The sequence below is a fragment of the Rhinoderma darwinii genome, chromosome 4 (genome assembly GCF_050947455.1).
Source record: "Rhinoderma darwinii isolate aRhiDar2 chromosome 4, aRhiDar2.hap1, whole genome shotgun sequence".
NCBI lineage: Eukaryota > Metazoa > Chordata > Amphibia > Anura > Rhinodermatidae > Rhinoderma > Rhinoderma darwinii.
The window spans coordinates 86,228,348-86,251,617 of NC_134690.1; the positions used below are offsets into that span (position 1 = coordinate 86,228,348).

Here is a 23,270-nt window from a genome sequence, read left to right on the forward strand (position 1 = left end):
TTTAAGCAAGTGAAACGCATGTGTAATGATGGGGGTAGGGAAACGGACAAGTGAGCCCTAATCTACCCGCCACTCTGTCCCTGCCTACTTGCAACGACCCGCCCTAGGTGACTGGGTACAACTGGGCGGCGGTCCCTACGCTCAGTAAGTGCACGAGACAAACAGACAAGGGTACACAAAGCTAAGGGAAATGGGGCAGTTGCCCACGGCAACACCATGAGCAACAAGAGTGGTGAACGAGCCGAGTCAAACCAGGAGTCAACGAGGTACCAAACGCAGATCAGGAGAGCAGTCAGTAAGCCAGGGTCAGTATGGAGCAGGATCAAATAGTAGAAGCTGTAGCTGGGCCAGGAAACCACATGAGAAGAATCACAAGCAAAGGAGGAACAGGAAAGGCAGGTATAAATAGACAGAGGGCGGGAGCTAGCTCATTCTGGCCAGGCTGCGATAGGCTCTCCCACTCCTAAGCCTGCCATCCTGAGGGGTGGAAGATGGAGTCAGTCTCAGACACATAGACTCAGGTGCAGACTGATTACCTATGGGCGTATACACAGAAGTTGTGACTGGCAGATCCTTTACAGCATGTTCTTCTACCCCGATTACTTGGCTTGGTGGGGTAATCAGCTCTAGGAAGAGTCCTGTTTTTTTCCAAATTTCTATTGTATTATCCAAACTATTGTATAATTCAAAGTTATTTTCAAGATCACTGCTTGCTGTTGGTGAATAGAAACATTCTTGTTTACATGCAGAGACTGAAATACAGACATAATACTAAAATACCTTAAACAGTCTACAGGCACTACTTTGCTTAGCAAAGTCGTGCATATTTTACAGAGAATTACTGCGGCTTTTATGATGCGGTTTTTGGACACATGGCTCCTACAGTGAAACAGGTTGAAAAAACTGCCTAAAACGGCATTGTTAAAAAGTGTCAATTTGTGGTAAACAGCACTGTTTTGCCATGCAGTGTTTAGCCGTGCAACAAAAAGATGGTGTCATTTGACATGTGTGTAAGCACCCATAGCAAATATTTTGCAATGGTTGATACACTGTAGCAATCTGGTCAGGCATGCAACTATGCACCAGAGAAGTGCATCCGATATGCAACAAGGGCATATGCTTGCAACTTCCTTTGACTGAGATGGGAGTGTATCTGACATTCAACTCTAACACACTGATAAAGCACACATAGTCGTCAACTAACCCAACTCTTAGATCTGAACGGGTTTTTAGTCTCTACATGTATAAGAATGTTCCTATTCACTGACAGCGAAGCAAAATCTTGAAAATGGCAAAATAAATTGACTTTTTAAAATACAAATATGCTCTAAAAATAAAAAAGTAAAAAACCCCTTTTAGTCATTCAGGTTCTTCAACAAAAAATAAAAAATAAACGAAAATTTTGCTTAAAGAATTTGGTAAACTGTATTGAGATTTTTTTCACGTCCATCACAGGTCCCAAAAGAAAAATATTCCTCGATTAGTGCCACAGCCATAGGTTCTATTCACACAATGCGGTGAAATTGCGGTATATTGACCCTAAATCACAACTGTAGTTTTGCAGCAATCTTGCAAAAAATGCATCGTTTTGCTGCAATTTTAGAGACTATTCATTTTCTCCCCTGATGAATAACTATGCATCCGGAGTGGCTGGTGTATAGCACAGAAACAGAAAGTCAATCTGGCCGACCAGATGCTCCCGAGGGCCCAGCTTCTGACTCCATCTGGGCATATGCTTATTCATACAGGCTTATTGAATACCATGCACATGGACAAGGATAAAGCTAGACAGTTTACACGGGCCAATAATGATGCATCGTACGAACGCACCCAACCATTGCACTGTGAAAACAGGGCAGCGATCAGCCGACAAACTAGGAAATGCATGTTTGTTGGCTGATTGAATTTTTTATGCGGTCAGGAAAAATGGACACTTATCGGGATCACATCTCCCAGTATAAATGGGGATGTGCTTTAGACAAAATGCAAATGCCCTCATTTATACCTGTTATCCACACCGCTCACCCTAGTGCAGATATTCACGTGGTTCCCCGCTGGCTGCAGCCAATCACTTACTTTTTGCCACTAGGCACTGGGGGTGCAGTGCCTAGGGCGTGGAGTAGGAGGGGGCGGATCTTTATTTTTTATTTTTTTTTAAATTGAACTTTGTGACCTGACGGACCAGTGGTCAGGTCGCTGACGGAGGGGGGGGCGGTTGTGCTTTACCAGCACTCCTCAGACTGCCGCTCGCTCACTCCTCCTCCTCACAGCAGTGAGGATGAGGATATGTTTTGCTGTAAGTAGTTCCACGTAGCCCTCTGTAGGTAGTGCCACACAGTCCCCTTGTAGGTAATGCCACACAGCCCCCTTGTAGATAGCCCACCCTCCCTCTGGCTGGGGATTCCACTACAAAAGGGGAGCCCCTGACGTCACTGTGACATCAGGGGCTTCTCCTGAATCACAATCTACGACCAGAGCACTGCCAACACTCTGGGCGGGATTCCACTCCAGGAGAAGCCCCCGACGTCACTATCCATATATGGACTGAGGTCAGGGGCTACTCTTGAAGCGGAATCTCCGGCCAGAGCGTTGCCGACGCTCTAGCCGGGGATTCCACTCCAGGTGATGCCCCTGACATCACTATCCATATATGGACAGCTCCTCTTGAAGTGGAATCCCCGCAATCTGGGACCATGTGATGTAAACTAACCAATGACAGCTTAGAGCTGTCACTGCTTAGTTTACTGTTACAGACCCAGGAAGGCAAGTATGATAATGGTTTTGCTTTTTTATGTGTTACTAATGTTTTTTATTGTGTATTTTTTTACAGGTTTGGTTATTGAAGTACGAAGACACAAAGGAGTCCCCGCTCTAGGAGTTACTAGCTTCGGCTGGGCTCACCAATAACATTCATTGGCCTACTTTTAAAAGTAGGACAATGTACTGATGTAACCGGCGGGGCGTAATTTGCTCCAGTCGGGAAGCGGCGGCTGCAAGAGTGTTTTTTTTTCCTAAAAAATAATAAACTGTGACCTGATCAATAATAGGGGAAATGGGCCCCAGTGTTTATGTGGGGGACGGGGAGAGAATGTTAATGGGGTAGCACTGAGCATTTCTTAGGGTAAGTTCACACGTTGCGTAAACATTGCAGATTTTCCACAACGGATTTCATTGCGAAAAATCTGCAGTGTTGGGCCTAATTCACACGAGCGTGTCTGGTCCGTGATATACAGTCCGTGTGTCGGCCGCATTTCCCGGACCGAACACACTGCAGGGAGCCGGGCTCCTAGCATCATTGTTATCTAGTTATCATCGTAGTTCCGCAGCGAGGCAGTGACACCTAGCGTCGTAAATAACTATGATGCTAGGAGCCCGGCTCCCTGCAGTGTGTTCGGTCCGGGAAATGCGGCCGAAATACGGACCATATAAAACGGACCGAACACACTCGTGTGAATTAGGCCTAAGGCCTCATGCACACGGTTTTTTGGTGGTTTTATTATGCAACGTGTGGAGATGAGATTTGTTTAAATCTCATCCACTTTGCTGCTACTGATCTCATCTCCAGATGCTGCATAATAAACCCACTGAAAACCATTCATAAATTGACCTGGGGTGCGTTTTTTTTAATCTGCTGCATGTCAATTTATGCTGCAGGATCGCTGACCTTCTGTTGCAGGTTTTCCCAATTTAATTAATTCGGGAGGTAAAATCCGCAATTATTAACACATGTTGCGCTTTTTGCGGAGGGAAAGTTTCGTTATCAGAGGTGTCAGCACTAAAAGTGTCTAGGGCAGCATCAACTCCAAATACGGCCCTGCACGTGACCTCCTACGGTCAGTAATCGTCTGCAGCGGTCATATGCCGGTATGTCACTTCTTCTCTGCTGCGATATGGACAGAGACCAGCGGGGGACTACGGGAGCATCAGCACTGGCGAGGTGGGGGATTTAACATGTGAGTACTGTCTGTTTTTTAACACTGGACATCTCTTAACTCTTGCTGCTTGTGCCAGTGGCTCCTTACACCTACACACAGCACATAGGGCACATGCTCCGCCAGTCCCCCTATAGCTATCCCCCTGCATGTGGCAGACCTATGTATATATCTGGTCCATACAGCAACATTATAGAAGAGATGTAGGTATCCAAACAATCTTAACCTGCAGTGGCCAAAAGAAGTACCAAGGGACATAATTATAATGAAGTATGTCAGGATATTAGAGCGAGTCACTGCTGTGTTATATGACTCTCATTTGTTAAAAAAGAAATGTACTATATTAATAGAACTGGTGTCTGACACTCTAATAAGGTCCTTATAAATAGAATGCAAGAAAAGCCTGGTACATGGGCAGACAGCACAAGGATATGGATCTGATGATCCAAATAAAAAGCATATCCTCAAACCAAATAAATCTTACAAGTGGTGTGGACACAGAACATTGTCCTTTCCTTCTTAATCAAAAAGTGAAGGATTATTTTTAATATTTTAATAATTTTCCACTATTCCCTCACCATGTGGAAAACATAAAGAGGGCAATTTCGCCTGTTATTTGGTGTAACACCGCCACCTTGACTTTTTTTGTTTGTGTCGCCGAAAAGGGTGACTTTCCACATGGACAGGTGCGACTGATTTACGTAAGGAACATGTACATGGTATTGGGGAATACAGCCCTCACTATGTTGATTTCCAGACAAGTGTGCCACTCAGAACACAACAATGTCTGATTCTTTCTAGTCTGTAGGATTGGTCAGTCCATTTGGGCCAACAATGAGCTGTATATGTCCAGCCTTAGGCCCCGTCTGTGCAGTATTTACAGTCAGTATAAGAGCACGGTCCGTAATTGTGCGAAAAATAGGAGATGTATTTTCTATATCAAAAATTGGAATCTTACAGAAAATTTGCAGAATTTCGCTACGTAAATCCTGTGTGTTACTTATGCCCGTTATGTCAAGCTCACATATAAAGTAGAGAGGTGCTGCTTACCTGTCAGATCACTTTCTGCCCCCTCTTCGGGTAGTTGTGTCTATACAGCTCTCTCCTTCTCCCTCTCTTCTCACAGCTCAAAGCTGGCAAGTGTCAGTTCGGCACCACCTTCAGTGACTTCACTACAGTCTTATGACTGCTGACTGTTTGCTTGCAGCTGCTCCCATGTGTTCTAGCTTCCCAAGGCTGCTGGGATTTGTAGTTTTACAAACCAATTTCTAGTAAAAATAAAAGGGGCAGTTACACATCATATATATCTAGCACCGTCACATAATTTACTGTAATAAAACAAAAATGCTCATCTGTTGCTGGAGGGAGTCTGACACTTGTAGAAGGGTGGATGTTAGAAATCTTATTTAATTTCCAGATACCGGCACAACTGTTCTAGAAAGAGCAATTTTAGGCACGTTTATGAAAAATATTGATTTGTGGCCAGTTTTGTACTGGAAGAAATAGAAAGTTATAGGACTTATTGGAGCATGGCAATGAATTGGGTATGTGTGTAAACATTGCCTTTGTGCAAACCTTTCAGAAGTAATAAACATACTATATGAATTTCTAGTGTGCCACACTTTACCCTCTGCAATATACAACAGCCCAAAAATCGCTTCACCTCGCAGTTTTCTAGAAAATGTTGCATCTGCTATATACATGATGCTTACGTCTGCACCTTTTTAAGCAATGCCCACAAATAAAAACTCTCCATTATCTGTACTCCCAGGGATGGGCATCAAATTTTTAAAAACAATTTCTCTGTTTTGCCGATAAAGACACACTGGGGAAGGGGGGGTCGCAGTGTTTCGCGGTGTATCGTGCCATGGTAAATTATTCTAATAGTCATATAAAACAATTGCAATATTCCAGATACACCCTATATTAAATTGGACTCTAAATAAATAAATTCCTTGTCCAGAATCTCCACACTATGTATATATCTACAAAAGCATACATACCCACCTACCCACACATATTACACTCACCCATTACGTATAGACCTATATGCGCACATTCAGTATCCTAAGCGTGCTCAGCCCATTTAGTTACACTGTGCACTGTGAGAGGGGTGGAGGACAGTGCGACAAATCTCGGACAAAACTACGACAAGCTCAGTACGTATATACTGCACCAGAACCACGCTCAGCACATATATACAACACCAGAACCAAGCTTTGTACTTAAATTCGGCGCTAGAACCAAGCTCAGTGCATACATACAAAACCAGAACCAAGTTCAGTACATATATAACACACAAGAACCAAGTTCAGTACATAAATACAGCACCAGAACCAAGCTCTGTACATAAATACAACACCAGAACAAAGCTCAGTACATATATACAACACGAGAACCAAGCTCAGTACATAAATACAGCACCAGAACAAAGCTCTGCACATAAATAAAGCACCAGAACAAAGCTGAGTACATAAATACAACACCAGAACGAGGTTCAGTACATATATACAGCATCACAATAAAGCTCAGTACAAGTACACAACTCCAGAACCAAGCTAAATACATATATACCGTACTGCACCGAAACCAAGCTCAAAGAGAAGTACCAAAGAGAAGCTCAATACATATATATAGCACCATAGAGAAGCTCAGTACCTATATACAACTCAAGTTTTCCGCTTGGTGCTTTATTTATGTACTGAGATTTGTTCTGGTGTTGTATTTATGTACTAAGCTTGGTTCTGGTGCTGTATACACTACCGTTCAAAAGTTTAGGGTCACTTAGAAATTTCCTTATTTTTGAAAGAAAAGCACAGTTTTTTTCAATGAAGATAACATTAAATTAATCAGAAATACACTCTATACATTGTTAATGTGCTAAATGACTATTCTGTCTGGTTTTTTATGCAATATCTACATAGGTGTATGGAGGCCCATTTCCACCAACCATCACTCCAGTGTTCTAATGAAACATTGTGTTTGCTAACTGTGTTAGAAGGCTAATGGATGATTAGAAAACACTTGAAAACCCTTGTGCAATTATATTAGCACCGCTGTAAACAGTTTTGCTGTTTAGAGGAGCTATAAAACTGACCTTCCTTTGAGCTAGTTGAGAATCTGGAGCATTACATTTGTGGGTTCGATTAAACTCTCAAAATGGCTAGAAAAAGAGAGCTTTCATTTGAAACTCGACAGTCTATTCTTGTTCTTAGAAATGAAGGCTATTCCATGCGAGAAATTGCCAAGAAACTGAAGATTTCCTACAACGGTGTGTACTACTCCCTTCAGAGGACAGCACACACAGGCTCTAACCAGAGTAGAAAGAGAAGTGGGAGGCCCCGCTGCACAACTGAGCAACAAGACAACTACATTAGAGTCTCTAGTTTGAGAAATAGACGCCTCACAGGTCCTCAACTGGCAGCTTCATTAAATAGTACCCGCAAAACGCCAGTGTCAACGTCTACAGTGAAGAGGCGACTCCGGGATGCTGGCCTTCAGGGCAGAGTGGCAAAGAAAAAGCCATATCTGACACTGGCTAATAAAAGGAAAAGATTAATATGGGCAAAAGCACACAGACATTGGACAGAGGAAGATTGGAAAAAAGTGTTATGGACAGACGAATCGAAGTTTGAGGTGTTTGGATCACACAGAAGAACATTTGTGAGACGCAGAACAACTGAAAAGATGCTGGAAGAGTGCCTGACGCCATCTGTCAAGCATGGTGGAGGTAATGTGATGGTCTGGGGTTGCTTTGGTGCTGGTAAAGTGGGAGATTTGTACAAGGTAAAAGGGATTTTGAATAAGGAAGGCTATCACTCTATTTTGCAACGCCATGCCATACCCTGTGGACAGCGCTTGATTGGAGCCAATTTCATCCTACAACAGGACAATGACCCAAAGCACACCTCCAAATTATGCAAGAACTATTTAGGGAAGAAGCAGGCAGCTGGTATTCTATCTGTAATGGAGTGGCCAGCGCAGTCACCAGATCTCAACCCCATAGAGCTGTTGTGGGAGCAGCTTGACCGTATGGTACGCAAGAAGTGCCCATCAAGCCAATCCAAATTGTGGGAGAGCCTTCTGGAAGCATGGGGTGAAATTTCTCCCGATTACCTCAGCAAATTAACAGCTAGAATGCCAAAGGTCTGCAATGCTGTAATTGCTGCAAATGGAGCATTCTTTGACGAAAGCAAAGTTTGAAGGAGAAAATTATTATTTCAAATAAAAATCATTATTTCTAACCTTGTCAATGTCTTGACTATATTTTCTAGTCATTTTGCAACTCATTTGATAAATATAAGTGTGAGTTTTCATGGAAAACACAAAATTGTCTGGGTGACCCCAAACTTTTGAACGGTAGTGTAGGTAGTGCAATGTATTAGAAAAAAAATATGATAGTTGTACCTTCAAATCCCCCTTTAGTCCCCTAGTGGGACAAAAAAAAAGTGTCAAAAAAAAAAAGTAAAAAAAATGTAATCAAAGTTTCAAGTAATAAAATAAAACACTATTGCCCTTTTTCCGTTATCAAGTCCTTTATTATTGAAAAAAAGTCACATGTATCCAAAAATGGTACCTATAAAAACTATAGCTCGTCTCGCAAAAAACAAGCCCTCATACAGCTCCGTCGATGTTATGGTTTTCACATGTCAAGAGAAAAAACACATTATTTTTACAAAAGAAATTTTATTATGCAAAAAAAGTGCCATAAATTTGGTATCGACGGAATCGTACTGACCCCCAGAATAAAATTAACATGTCATTTATAACGGATGTTGAACGCTGTATAAAAAAAAACAACTATGTCAGAATTGCTATTTTTTGATCACCTTGCCTTCCAAAAAATATGATAAAAAGTGATTAAAAATTTGCATGTACCCCAAAATGGTACCAATAATAACTACAGCTCGTCCCACAAAAAAAAAATCAGCTCTCATACCACTACGTCTATGAAAAAATAAAATGAGTTAAGGTTCCAATAAGTCAGGAAATAAAAAATATGCAGTTATGCAGGCCCGAGGGGCGAACATTTCTTCTGTTTCAAGAGGTGATTTATCAAGGCCCTAAAATTAGGGAACAAGGAAGGTTAGGGCCCAAACATATCTGCTATAAGGGAGGGTGCCCATATTATACCAACACTTTCTCAGCAAAATTCCCCAAACTGCAAAGGTGCGGATTGTGGACCAAAAGGGGAATAAGTAAGGACACCATTTATCAGTGTGACACTGGCCTGTGCAGAAAGGATTGCTTCGCAGTAGGGATGCACGATGAATCGAAACTTCGATACCGTTTCGATACTGTGACCTCTGAAACAGTTCGATATTGTTATTTCATGTATTTCAAAACTAAGCTGTGCGGCCGCACAGCTTAGCATAGTAATACATAAATGTTGTTAGAACGGGGCTGTGGCTGTGCAATACAGCCATTGCCCCGCTCCTGAGTCCTGGCAAGTGCGCGCGCGGTTAGCATGATGTGATGCGACCAGCACTACACTAATGATTGCCAGCACTGAAGACAGAACATGGAGAGTGCACTGCTAAACTCCCCCATGTTCTGGATCGCGTCACGGGGAATCCCTGTGACGCGATAGAGGGACATACCATATATGGGCAGACAGCCCAGGGTCCATTGAAGGAACCCAGGGCTGTCTGACCATATTTTCTGTTGTTAGGGCATACTGAGGTATGTCCTAACAACTGCGTGTGTACTATCAGTATATAGATATATGTCGGCACATTAAAGTTAAAAAATAGGTAATGTTAAATAAAAAAAACAACATACTTTTTTACAATAAACATAGTCTCAATATATAAAATATACACATAGTTGGCATCGTTGCGACCGTAATAACACATTTATAGCGTTGTTCAAGTTTACACTGTTATAAAATAAAACAGTGCTTACTTTTCTTATTAATGTGAGGCACGAAGTATTATGAATTTTGAACCTACATGTGCCTCACATTAATAGTAATTAACCCCATCATGTACCTCACACATTAACCCAATGTTGTTCATTATGGAACATGATAGGGTTATTTACTATTAATGTGAGGCACATGGAGGTTCAAAATTCATCACACCACGTGCCTCACATCAGAAAATGGAAGAACTTTTTTTTATATTATTGTTATTGTTGGCAAATTATCGTTTTGGTATCGAGCATCACAATACTACACAAAGTATCGGTATCGAAATCCAAATTGTGATATCGTGACAACCATACTTCACAGCGTAACATATATCTATGGATTATTTTATTGCTTTTTTACCCCATTATTATACCACCTGACTATGCCCCTGATGTACTCTGTCCAGCTTACATGTACCCCCACATTATAAACTGAAATACTAGTAAAACTCCAAAGAAATCTACTACCAAGCAAAATACACGCTCCAAAAGCCAAATGGTGCTCCCTCACTTCTGAGCACTACAGTGTGCCCAAACAGCTGTTTACTTCCACATACATGGCATCGCCATACCCAGGAGAACCCTTTTAACAATTCTTGGGGTGTGTATCTCCACTGGCACAAGCTGGGCACGACATATTTGCCACTGAAATGGTATATCTGGGGAAAAACTTTAATTTTTACTTTGCACCATCGCAGCTCAATCATTTATGGAAAAGACATGTGGGGTGAAAATGCTCACTACACCCCTTAATAAATAACTTGAGGGGTTTTGTTTCCAAAATGGGGTCACTTCTCAGGGGTTTCTTTTATTATTTCACATCAGAGCCTCTGCAATTGTGAACCAATACTGTGTAAGTCACCAAATTAGGTCTCAACTTCACATGGTACTCTTTCACTCCTCAGCCTGGTCGAATGTCCAGGCAAAAGATTAGGGCCACATGTAGGGTGTTTCTAAAACCGGCAAACACAGCATAATAATTAGAGAGCTGTCTTGTTATTGTGGCACAAGCTGGGCACCACATATTGGCAAATCTATGGGAAAAAAATCCCATTCCACTCTGCAACATCGAGTGCACACTAATTTCTGCAGAACACCTGCAGGGTAACATGTTCACTACACCCCTAGGTGAATACCTTGAGGGGTGTAGGTTCCAAAATGGGGTCACTTCTGGGGGGTTTCTACTGTTTTGGTTCCACAGGGGCTTTGCAAATGATACATAGCGACCAGAAAAATCTGCACTCCAAAAGCCAAATGGCGCTCCTTCCCTTCTGAGCCCTACTGTGTGCCCAAACAGCCGTTTATGACCACATATGGGGTATTGCCGTACTCGGGAGAAATTACTTTACAAATGTGGTTCTTTTTTTCCTTCATTTGTTGAGAAAAGGAAAAATTTTGAGCTAAAGCTACATCTTATTGAAGAAAATGTTTTTTTTATTTTATTTTCACTGCCCGATTCCAATAAAATCTATGAAATACCTGTGGGGTCAAAATGCTCACTGCACCCCTAGATGAATTCTTCAAGGGGTGTAGTTTTGTGAATGGAGTCACTTTTGGGTAGTTTCCATTGTACTGGTACCTTAGGGGCTTTCCAAATGCGACATGGTGTCAAGAAACCAATCCAGAAAAGCTGTGCTCCAAAAGCCAAATGGCGCTCCTTCTCTTCTGATCCTTGCCGTGTGCCCAAACAGCAGTTCATGACCACATATGGGGTATTTCCGTACTCCAGAGAAGTTGCATTATAAATGTTGGGGTTCTTTTTTAAAGCTACATCTTATTGAAGAAAAAGGATTGTTTCTATTTTCACTGCCCAATTCTAATAAAATCTATGAAACACTTGTGTAAATGAGAAAAAATTAGCTAAAACGAAATTTTCTTTGAAAAAAATGTGGATTTTAATTTTCACGGTCTAATTCCAATAATTTGTGCAATAAACCAGTGGGGTCAAAATGCTCACTATACTCCTAGATAATTTCCTTGAGGGGTCTAGTTTCCTAAATGGGGTCACTTGTGGGGGGTTTCCACTGTTTTGGCACCGCAAGAGCCCTTCAAACCGGACATGGTATAAAATAGATGGCTAAAATATATTCTAATAAAAAGGAGGCTTAAAATCCTTTGCTTCTGAGGCCGATGCTTTAGTCCATTACCACACTAGGGCCACATGTGGGATATTTCCTAATACTGCAGAACCTGGGCAATAAATATTGAGTTGCGTTTCTCTGGTAAAACTTTCTGTGTTACAAAAAAATTTGATTAAATATCAATTTCTGCAAAAATGAAATTTGTGAATTTCACCTCTACTTTGCTTTAATTCCTGGGAAACGTCTAAAGGGTTAAGAAACTTTCTAAATGCTGTATTGAATACTTTGACGTTTTTAAAATGGGATGACTTATTGGGGGTTTCTAATATATAAGGCCCTAAAAGCCACTTCACAACTGAACTGGTCCCTGAAAAAATAGCAATTTAAAATTTTCTTGGAAATGTGAGAAATTGCTGCTAAAGTTCTATGCCTTTCTAATTTTTGCAATTTTTCAAAAAATTTGGGTGTTTTCCACAATTAAATACTGAATCTATCGAGCAAATTTTGCCAGTAACATAAAGTCCAATTGTAGCGTCCATGTAGCCGTCGGGTTCACTCACCTCCCGACGCCCGCAGCCATGGATCCGTGAGCGCTGGTCCCCGTCTCTCTCCTAGGAGACGCCAGCGCTCACTTCCGCTCCGTTCGGCTGTGTCCTGTAGGGTGTGCGCTCGCTCGCGCCCGGCCTTAAAGGGCCAGCGCGCGCAATTAGAAAATCGTCATCATCATCAACTGCCACGATTTCCTGGTCTATAAGAAGGCCCCTGGCCTTCTAATCCTTGCTTGAGCGTTGTTAGTTTTCCCAGTCTGTCTTGCAAATGGTCCCTTAGTGTTTCCCGTTCCTGTTTCCCATGCTGTGCCTTAGTATCTAGTCGTGCCACGTCATGTGTCTTCTGCCACGTCCGGAGGAATCCGCCACGTCCTGTGTCATCTGCCACGTCCGGAGGAATCCGCCACGTCCTGTGTCATCTGCCACGTCCGGAGGAATCCGCCACTTCCTGTGTCTTCTGCCACGCCCGGAGGAGTCCGCCACGTCTGGCGCAACTTGCGGCTCCTGTGTCATCCGCCACGTTTGGCGCCATCTGCTGCACCTATCTCATCTGTGCCAGAGCTGCGGCCACCATCTGGACTATTCAGGTACCCTTGTGCGGGACATTGTATTTCTGGGGTGTCCTGTTGTTTGGCCAGCTGCCTCCCCGCTGCGGCGGTACGGCCTAGTGGGTCCAGTAACCAGCTTCGTGACAGTACGCTCAGGCCATGGACCCCGCTGAGACTTTGACAACACAAGCCATGCTGGCCGAGATGGAGGATCTCCAGTCACGACAAGACCAGCTCCTCCTGTCGGTAAACGCCATAGCCCATCGACTGCTTGCTCCAACCACAGTCATCACCGCACCCGTTCCTGCGGTTCCGCCTGCTACACTTCCTGTCTGTACCGGTACCAATCCCCTGTGTTTCTTGCCGCTACCTCAACGCTATGACGGAGATCTGAGGTCCTGCAGGGGATTTTTGAATCAGTGCCTGATCCATTTCAGACTACATGCCAGGTCCTTCTGTTCGGATGACGTCAGGATCGCCTTCATCTCTCTCCTTACTGGCAAAGCCCTGGCATGGGCTAATCCTCTTTGGGAACATCAGGGACCAGAGACCCGGGACTTGCAGTGCTTCCTACAGACCTTCCGCTCGATCTTTGAGGAACCTGGGAGAGTTTCTTCGGCTGCTGCATCCTTGCTAACCCTACACCAGGGAGACCGCTCCGTGGGCGAGTATGCCATTCAGTTCCGTATCCTGGCTGCTGAATTGACCTGGAACAACGAGGCTTTGGTGGCCACATTCTGGCAGGGACTTTCTTCAGGGATCAATGACGAGCTGGCTGCTCGCGATCTGCCATCTACCCTGGACGATCTTATCTTACTCGCCTCCCAAGTTGACATGAGGATCCGGGAACGTTCCCAAGAGGTTCTCCGGGAGAGAGAACTTCCCAGGCTGGATTCTGCTGTCCCGCAATCCCCCTCAGTCATTCCACCAGAGGATTCGATGCACAGGAATTATGTCAACTTGTCTACCCAGGAGAGTCAACGCAGACGCACTTCTGGACTTTGTCTGTATTGCGGCCTTGGAGGCCATATTGTGCGTCTGTGTCCCCAGAAGCCAGAGAGACCCCCTTGCCTAGGATTGGTTGGAGAGACAACCCTAGGTGGAACGGAACCTAACAGAGCATTCGGTTCCAAATTGACTATTCCTGTGACCCTAGTATCCGGCGACAGGATGCATCAAGTCTCTGCCTATCTTGACTCTGGCTCTGCTGCAAATTTCATCCAGAAAGAGCTTGTGGATCATCTTCAGCTGCCCACAGTTCCCCTGGAGACATCTTTGGCTGTTGCCTCAGTTAATGGACTGCCTCTGCCTGATCCCATCGTTTCTAAAACCAAGCCGTTGAAGCTCCAGGTTGGAGTCCTGCATTTCGAATTTATTTCTTTCCTTGTTTTGCCCAAGGCCATCAACCCTGTTCTGCTGGGCCTGCCTTGGCTTCGACTACATGCCCCAGTCCTGGACTGGAATTCTGGAGAGTTTCTCCAATGGGGCTCCAAGTGCCATGGTCGTTGTCTGTTGCAGATCCATCCTGTCAAGGCTTCTCTGCCTCAGTCGTTGGCGGGACTGCCTCCCCAATTTGCTCAGTATGCAGATGTTTTCAGCAAAAGGGAGGCTGAGACGCTGCCTCCACATCGGACTTATGACTGCCCCATTGAACTGGTTCCTAATGCCTCTCTCCCCCGTGGACAGGTATATCCTCTCTCTTTGCCAGAGTCTCTATCCATGTCTGCCTATTTCAAGGAGAATCTGGAGAGGGGTTTCATACGAAAGTCTTCCTCCCCGGCCGGGGCTGGATTCTTCTTTGTTAAAAAGAAGGAGGGATCCCTTCGTCCCTGCATTGACTACAGGGGCCTCAACCTTATCACAGTCAAGAACAAATACCTGTTGCCACTCATTTCTGAGCTGTTTGATCACATACGAGGAGCCAAAAAAATTTCTAAGCTAGACCTGCGGGGGCTTACAATCTAGTCCGGATTCGCCGGTGTGATGAATGGAAGACTGCTTTTAACACCCTTGACGGGCACTACGAATACCTGGTGATGCCCTTTGGACTGTGTAATGCTCCCGCAGTGTTTCAGGAGTTCGTTAACGATATCTTCCGAGATCTACTCTATGTCTGTGTTGTTGTTTATCTCAATGATATTTTGATTTTCTCCCCAGATCAGACGACTCATCGAAGGCATGTCCGTCAGGTTCTACTACGATTAAGGGAGAATCATTTATACGCTAAGCTGGAGAAGTGCGTCTTTGAGAAGAGTTCTCTGCCCTTCCTGGGCTACATCATCTCGGATCAAGGCCTCAAGATGGATCCTGAGAAAGTGAAAGCTGTCTGTCCTGGAGTGGCCACGTCCTCAAGGCTTAAGGGCCATACAGCGGTTCCTGGGATTCGCCAATTTCTACCGGCAGTTTATTCCGAACTTCTCTTCTCTGACGGCCCCCATCTCGTCCCTTACCAATAAGGGCGTGAACGTCAAAGTGTGGACTCCAGAGGCAGAGTCCGCATTTATTAGCCTCAAGAGAGCCTTCACTTCAGCCTCGATCCTCCATCATCCTGACGTATCTCGGCAGTTCTCTCTGGAAGTGGACGCTTCCTCTGTTGGTGCAGGTGCACTTCTGTTCCAGAGGAGCTCCAAAGGAAAGGCAGTGGTATGTGGCTACTACTCAAGACTGTTTTCTTCTGCTGAGCGCAATTACTCCATTGGAGATCGGGAGCTACTGGCCATCAAATTGGCCCTGGAGGAGTGGAGACATCTTCTAGAGCAGGGGTCTCAAGCACGCGGCCCGCGGGGCCGCATGCGGCCCCTGGGGCTGTCATCTGCGGCCCGCGGGACACAGAGCCGCTAGTATCGGCTCTGCTCCGAGACTCTGGAATTCCCTGACATCGCTGTCCACATATGAACAGCGATGTCTGGGGCTTCCCCAGAGCCGGAGTCCCGAGCAGAGCGCTGGTGTCGGCTCTGCTCCGGGACTCTGTGGAATTCCCTGACATCGCTGCCCATATATGGACAGTGTGTCAGGGTCTTGCCCATAGCGGAGCAGAGCGCTGGTGTCGGCTCTGCTCCTGGACTCTGTGGAATTCCCTGACATCACTGTCCACATATGAACAGCGATGTCTGGGGCTTCCCCAGAGCCGGAGTCCCGAGCAGAGCGCTGGTGTCGGCTCTGCTCCGGGACTCTGTGGAATTCCCTGACATCGCTGCCCATATATGGACAGTGTGTCAGGGTCTTCCCAAGAGCGGAGTCCCTGGCAGAGCGCTATTATCGGCTTTGCTCAGGGACTCTGGGGAAGCCTCTGACATCGCTGTCCATGCATCGACAATGATGTCGGGGGCTTCCCCAGAGCACGAGTCCCAGTGATGTCAGGAGCACAGCTGGAGTCCCAGGAAGAGCCTACTAGCGCTCTGCCTGGGACTCCAGCTCTGGGCAAGCCCCTGACATCGCTGGTTAGCCTCTACAGAGGGCACTGGGGCAGCCTCTACAGAGGGCACTGGGGCAGCCTCTACAGAGGGCACTGTGGCAGCCTCTACAGAGGGCACTGTGGAAGCCTCTACAGAGGGCACTGTGGCATTATCTACAAGTGGGTGTGTGACAGTATCTGAAGAGGACACTGGCATTATCTAGGGGTGTGTTGCATTATCTACAGAGGGCACTGTGGCCTTATCTACAGAGGGCACTGTGGCCTTATCTACAGAGGGCACTGTGGCCTTATCTACAGAGGGCACTGTGGCCTTATCTACAGAGGGCACTGGGGCCTTATCTACAGAGGGCACTGCGGCCTTATCTACAGAGGGCACTGCGGCCTTATCTACAGAGGGCACTGCGGCCTTATCTACAGAGGGCACTGCGGCCTTATCTACAGAGGGCACTGCGACCTTATCTACAGAGGGCACTGCGGCCTTATCTACAGAGGGCACTGCGGCCTTATCTACAGAGGGCACTGCGGCCTTATCTACAGAGGGCACTGCGGCCTTATCTACAGAGGGCACTGCGGCAGCATCCACAGAGGGCACTGCGGCACTATCTAAAAAGGGGCTGCCAAATCTTGACGTGTGTCTGCCAAACGCTGCTAACTGAGCCGCCGGACTGCATTTAGCGACACTTAAACTGGAAAGCTGGATTGTTGAAATAAGCACGTGGAGAAATATCTCAAATTTTAAACCTAGCGCTATTATTATAGTAATGTAGTATTATTATTCTAGTAATATAGTGTTATAGTAGTTCAAATAACTAATTGATTAACAATAATTTTGTATTGTATCAAATTTGAAAGTAATGCGGCCCATCAACTTCCCATTTTTTCTATATGCGGCCCACTTACCCGGCCGAGTTTGAGACCCCTGTTCTAGAGGGTGCTGCTCACCCCATCCTGATCTTCACCAACCACAAGAACCTCACCTACCTTCAGTCTGCACAACGACTGAATCCCTGTCAAGCCAGGCGGTCGTTGTTTTTCACCCGTTTCCAATTTCTGCTCCACTACCGTCCCGCGGACAAGAATGTGAGGGCCGATGCCCTGTCCAGATCGTTTGAGACGGAAGACATGGTGGAGTTCCTTCAGACTATCATAGACCCGTCCTGCGTTGTCACCGCTTATCCTCTGCAGATTAGAGACATCCCTTATGGGAGGACGTTTGTTCGGTTGGCAGACAGGAGAAGAATTCCCGCTGGGGACACAGTTCTAAAGTGGCTGGGCACGCTGGGGTCCATAAAACCAGAGACCTGATTGCGCGTCACTTCTGGACCACGCTACCTAAAGATGTTCTGGACTTTGTCGCTGCTTGCACGGTGTGTGCCTCTTACAAAGTGACTCACTCCAAGCCTGCCGACCTGCTTCAAGCTCTGCCTGTACCCAGTGCCCCCTGGCAGCACATCGCAATGGACTTCGTCACAGACCTTCCTCCTTCAGCAGGATGCAACACCATCTGGGTGGTGGTGGACCGGTTCTCAAAGATGGCACATTTTATCCCTCTGACCGGCCTACCTTCTGCTCCTCGTCTGGCGAGTCTCTTCATTCTACACATCTTTCGCTTGCATGGCCTGCCTCTTCACATCGTGTCAGATCGGGGTGTTCAGTTTACGTCAATGTTCTGGAGAGCCCTCTGTAAACTCCTGGATGTGAGTTTGGACTTTTCCTCAGCCTATCACCCCCAATCCAATGGGCAAGTTGAAAGGATCAACCAGATCATGGAGAATTATCTCTGCCACTTCATCTCTTCACAGCACGATAACTGGGTACAGCTTCTTCCATGGGCTGAGTTTTCATACAACAACCACACAAGTGAGTCCACCACCTCCACTCCGTTTCACATCGTGTACAGTCAACATCCCAGAGTCCCTCTTCCTGTGTCTACTTCATCTCAGGTACCCACTGCTCACTCTGCATATGGGGACTTCCTGCAAATCTGGCAACAGACCCGGTCCTCTATTTTGCTGGCGGTAGATCGCATGAAGCGAAAGGCGGATACTAGGAGAGGAGAGACGCCTCAGTATCTTCCAGGGACTAAAGTTTGCCTGTGCTCTCGGTACATTTGCTTGAGGGTGCCTTCATACAAGTTTGCTCCCAGGTTCCTTGGTCCTTTCGAGATCCTGCAACAGATCAACCCTGTCTCCTATAAGCTGCGGCTGCCTCCTACCCTCAGAATCCCTAACTCCTTCAATGTGTCCCGCCTGAAACCAGTGGTCCTGAACCGCTACAGCAAGACTTCTAGTTCCACAGTTGCCCCCAGCGGTCCTTCTGATGTATTCGAGGTAAAAGAGATCCTGGACTACAAAAGGGTAGGAGGAAGGACTTTCTATTTGCTGGACTGGAGAGGGTTTGGTACTGAGGAGAGGTCCTGGGAGCCAGAAGAGAACCTCAGTGCTCCTGCTCTTATTAAAAAATTCCTCTCTCGCTCTGGCCCCAAGAAGAGGGGGCGTAAGAGGGGGGATACTGTAGCGTCTATGGCCGTGGGCCGTTAGGTTCACTTACATCCCGATGCCCGCAGCCATGGATCCGTGAGCGCTGGTCCCCGTCTCCCTCCTAGGAAACGCCAGCGCTCACTTCCGCTCCGTTCGGCTGTGTCCCGTAGGGTGCGCGCGCACGCTCGCGCCTGGCCTTAAAGGGCCAGCGCGCGCAAATAGGAAATCGTCATCATCATCAACTGCCACGATTTCCTGGTCTATAAGAAGGCCCCTGGCCTTCTAATCCTTGCCTGAGCGTTGTTAGTTTTCTCAGTCTGTCTTGCAAATGGTCCCTTAGTGTTTCCCGTTCCTGTTTCCCGTGCTGTGCCTTAGTATCTAGTCGTGCCACGTCCTGTGTCATCTGCCACGTCCGGAGGAATCCGCCACGTCCAGTGTCTTCTGCCACGCCCGGAGGAGTCCGCCACGTCTGGCGCAACTTGCGGCTCCTGTGTCATCCGCCACGTTTGGCGCCATCTGCTGCACCCATCTCATCTGTGCCAGAGCTGCGGCCAACATCTGGACTATTCAGGTACCCTTGTGCGGGACATTGTATTTCTGGGGTGTCCTGTTGTTTGGCCAGCTGCCTCCCCTCTGTGGCGGTACGGCCTAGTGGGTCCACTAACCCGCTTCGTGACACCAATGTGTCACGAGAAAACGAACTCAGAATTTCTTAGATAGGTAAAAACATTCCGAAGTTATTACCACATAAAGTGAAACATGTCAAATTTGAAAAATGAGCCTCTGTCAGGAAGGTCAAAAGAGGCCAAAGCGGGAAGGGGTTAATGTGCAGCGGATTGTGCAAATTGAAAATTCAAATTTTTCACTGATATGCCATTTTAGTGCACAATATGTTGTACCCAGCACTGAAGACAAATACCTCATAAACTGTTGAGCGGGTTCTCCTAGGTATGGTGATGCCATATGCAGTGAAGGAAATAAGTATTTGATCCCTTGCTGATTTTGTAAGTTTGCCCACTGTCAAAGACATGAACAGTCTAGAATTTTTAGGCTAGGTTAATTTTACCAGTGAGAGATAGATTATATTTTAAAAAAAAACTGAAAATCACATTGTCAAAATTATATATATTTATTTGCATTTTGCACAGAGAAATAAGTATTTGATCCCTTTGGCAAACAAGACTTAATACTTGGTGGCAAAACCCTTGTTGGCAAGGACAGCGGTCAGACTTTTTTTGTAGTTGATGATGAGGTTTGCACACATGTTAGATGGAATTTTGGCCCACTCCTCTTTGCAGATCATCTGTAAATCATTAAGATTTCGAGGCTGTCGCTTGGCAACTCGGATCTTCAGCTCCCTCCATAAGTTTTCAATGGGATTAAGGTCTGGAGACTGGCTAGGCCACTCCATGACCTTAATGTGCTTCTTTTTGAGCCACTCCTTTGTTGCCTTGGCTGTATGTTTCGGGTCATTGTCGTGCTGGAAGACCCAGCCACGAGCCATTTTTAATGTCCTGGTGGAGGGAAGGAGGTTGTCACTCAGGATTTGACGGTACATGGCTCCATCCATTCTCCCATTGATGCGGTGAAATAGTCCTGTGCCCTTAGCAGAAAAACACCCCCAAAACATAATGTTTCCACCTCCATGCTTGACAGTGGGGACGGTGTTCTTTGGGTCATAGGCAGCATTTCTCTTCCTCCAAACACGGCGAGTTGAGTTAATGCCAAAGAGCTCAATTTTAGTCTCATCTGACCACAGCACCCTTTCCCAATCACTCTCAGAAACATCCATATGTTCATTTGCAAACTTCAGACGGGCCTGTACATGTGCTTTCTTGAGCAGGGGGACCTTGCGGGCACTGCAGGATTTTAATCCATTACGGCGTAATGTGTTACCAATGGTTTTCTTGGTGACTGTGGTCCCAGCTGCCTTGAGATCATTAACAAGTTCCCCCGTGTAGTTTTCGGCTGAGCTCTCACCTTCCTCAGGATCAAGGATACCCCACGAGGTGAGATTTTGCATGGAGCCCCAGATCGATGTCGATTGACAGTCATTTTGTATGTCTTCCATTTTCTTACTATTGCACCAACAGTTGTCTCCTTCTCACCCAGGGTCTTACTTATGGTTTTGTAGCCCATTCCAGCCTTGTACAAGTCTATGATCTTGTCCCTGACATCCTTAGAAAGCTCTTTGGTCTTGCCCATGTTGTAGAGGTTAGAGTCAGACTGATTCATTGAGTCTGTGGACAGGAGTCTTTTATACAGGTGACCATGTAAGACAGCTGTCTTTAATGCAGGCACCAAGTTGATTTGGAGCGTGTAACTGGTCGGGAGGAGGCTGAACTCTTAATGGTTGGTAGGGGATCAAATACTTATTTCTCTGTGCATAATGCAAATAAATATATATAATTTTGACAATGTGATTTTCTGTTTTTTTTTTTTTATATAATCTATCTCTCACTGATAAAATTAACCTAGCCTAAAAATTCTAGACTGTTCATGTCTTTGACAGTGGGCAAACTTACAAAATCAGCAAGGGATCAAATACTTATTTCCTCCACTGTATGTGGACTTAAACTGCTGTTTGGGCACACTGTAGGATTCAGAAGGAAGAGAGAACAATTTGGCTTTTGGAGCTCAGATTTTGCTCGGTAGTTGCTCTGTTTGGGGTTTTACTGGTATTTCAGTTTATAATGTGGGGGTATATGTAATCTGTGCGGAGTACATCAGGGTATATGTAAACTGTGCGGAGTACATCAGGGTATATGTAAGCTGTGTGGAGTACATCAGGGTATATGTAAGCTGTGCGGAGTACATCAGGGTATATGTAAGCTGTGCGGAGTACATCAGGGTATATGTAAGCTGTGCGGAGAACATGAGGTTATATGTAAGCTGTGCGGAGTACATCAGGGCATAGTAAGAGGGTATAATAATGGAGTAAATAAATAATAATCCGCAGATGTGTGGCCAGTGTCGCACTGATAAATGGTGCCCAATCTTATCCGCTTTTGGAACACACTGCACATTTTGCATCACCATATACTGAGAGCCAGAACTTCTTTATTTTCTCTCCACCGGAGCTATGTGAGGGCTTATCTGTTGCGGGACAATCTGTAGTTTTCATTGGTACCATTTCGGGGCACATAAGATTTTTTGTCACTTTTTATTCCATTTTTTGACAAGCAACGTGACCAAGAACCAGCAATTCTGACAATGTTTTTTATTCTTTTTTCTTTACAGTTTTCACCAGGGGCGATAAGTGACATTTTGACTTTGTTCTGCAGGTCGATACGATTATGGCGATACCATATGTACTATTTGTGGTATCTTATAAAACCTTCCACCGAGGTGAATTATGAATTCATACTCTACTTAAATAACAATAGGATCACTGGAGTAGGACTAGAGTTTTGCTAAAATATAACTTTTACTCGTATTTTATAAAAAGTGTGCAATAGAAACACACCAAATAACTTTACATAAAGAAATATTCCCTATTAGAGAGAGAATATAACAATTTAAAAACTGATTAAATGCTAGTTTGTGCAGATAATGATACAATTTTCAGAATGCATGCAAGCGTTTCTCCCAGAGGGAGGATATTGGTATGTATAAGGTTGAAGAACCCTCCTACCCACTCTGTAGTATAGCCGAGTCCATGCTAAGCCTCCGACCGGGGACTGGGAAACCTCATTATCCTTTTTATCTATGCAATTGGGTTTGCCTTCTCCCGACGAGTTTCCTTATGGCCGGAATTCTTCAGGGGAGATAAGGCCAAGTGGCCCCTTCAACTAGCAGCTCAAGAGAAAAAGTTGGAGCAATTTTAAAGTGATTCTTCTGCAGTGGCACTGATTCTCAGCAGGTTATGTTCCATTCCACCTGGGATGAACGCCTATCTCGGCGTCTGACGTCATCGCACACACATGCTTTTTGACTGCTATTTAACTAGGATTCCCTTCCTTTAGCGAAACATCCCGCAGTGACGTATCTGGGGGTGTGTCCGCTGTAAGGAGCTGTTGCAAAGACAAATCCAGAACCCCTCCCATAAGGGGTGGAGCCTGTAGCCTCGGCAACACATTGCTCCAAAACACAGAGTCGCAAGTCAGCAGGTATGGGCCCATTGTTACAGCGGCCGCTCTACAACATAGCAGTCGCCCGCTGTAAACAAGGGGTCAACAGGCATCTGACTGACACGTGTCTTCACAACGTGAAACAGACCCGCCGACAGGTAAATCTGGGAAAGGGGGGGGGGGGGTAGTGTGTATTATGTCTCCTCTGGTTATTTAAATCATAACCGCAATACATTTTAGATGCAGCGTGCTAAACCAGAGTTAAGACACTACACCACAAACTAGT

At 45.5% G+C, this 23,270-nt stretch overlaps 1 protein-coding gene across 1 annotated transcript in view; it reads right to left on the minus strand.

Moving 5' to 3' along the window:
* Positions 1 to 23,270, minus strand: part of PLEKHB2 (pleckstrin homology domain containing B2) — an 85,817-nt gene that overhangs the window by 54,721 nt on the left and 7,826 nt on the right. Inside the window, exon 2 of the mRNA XM_075863949.1 lies at positions 4,983 to 5,200. The gene's annotated coding sequence lies outside the window, so the exon portion shown is untranslated. The remainder of the gene's footprint in view (positions 1 to 4,982; positions 5,201 to 23,270) is intronic.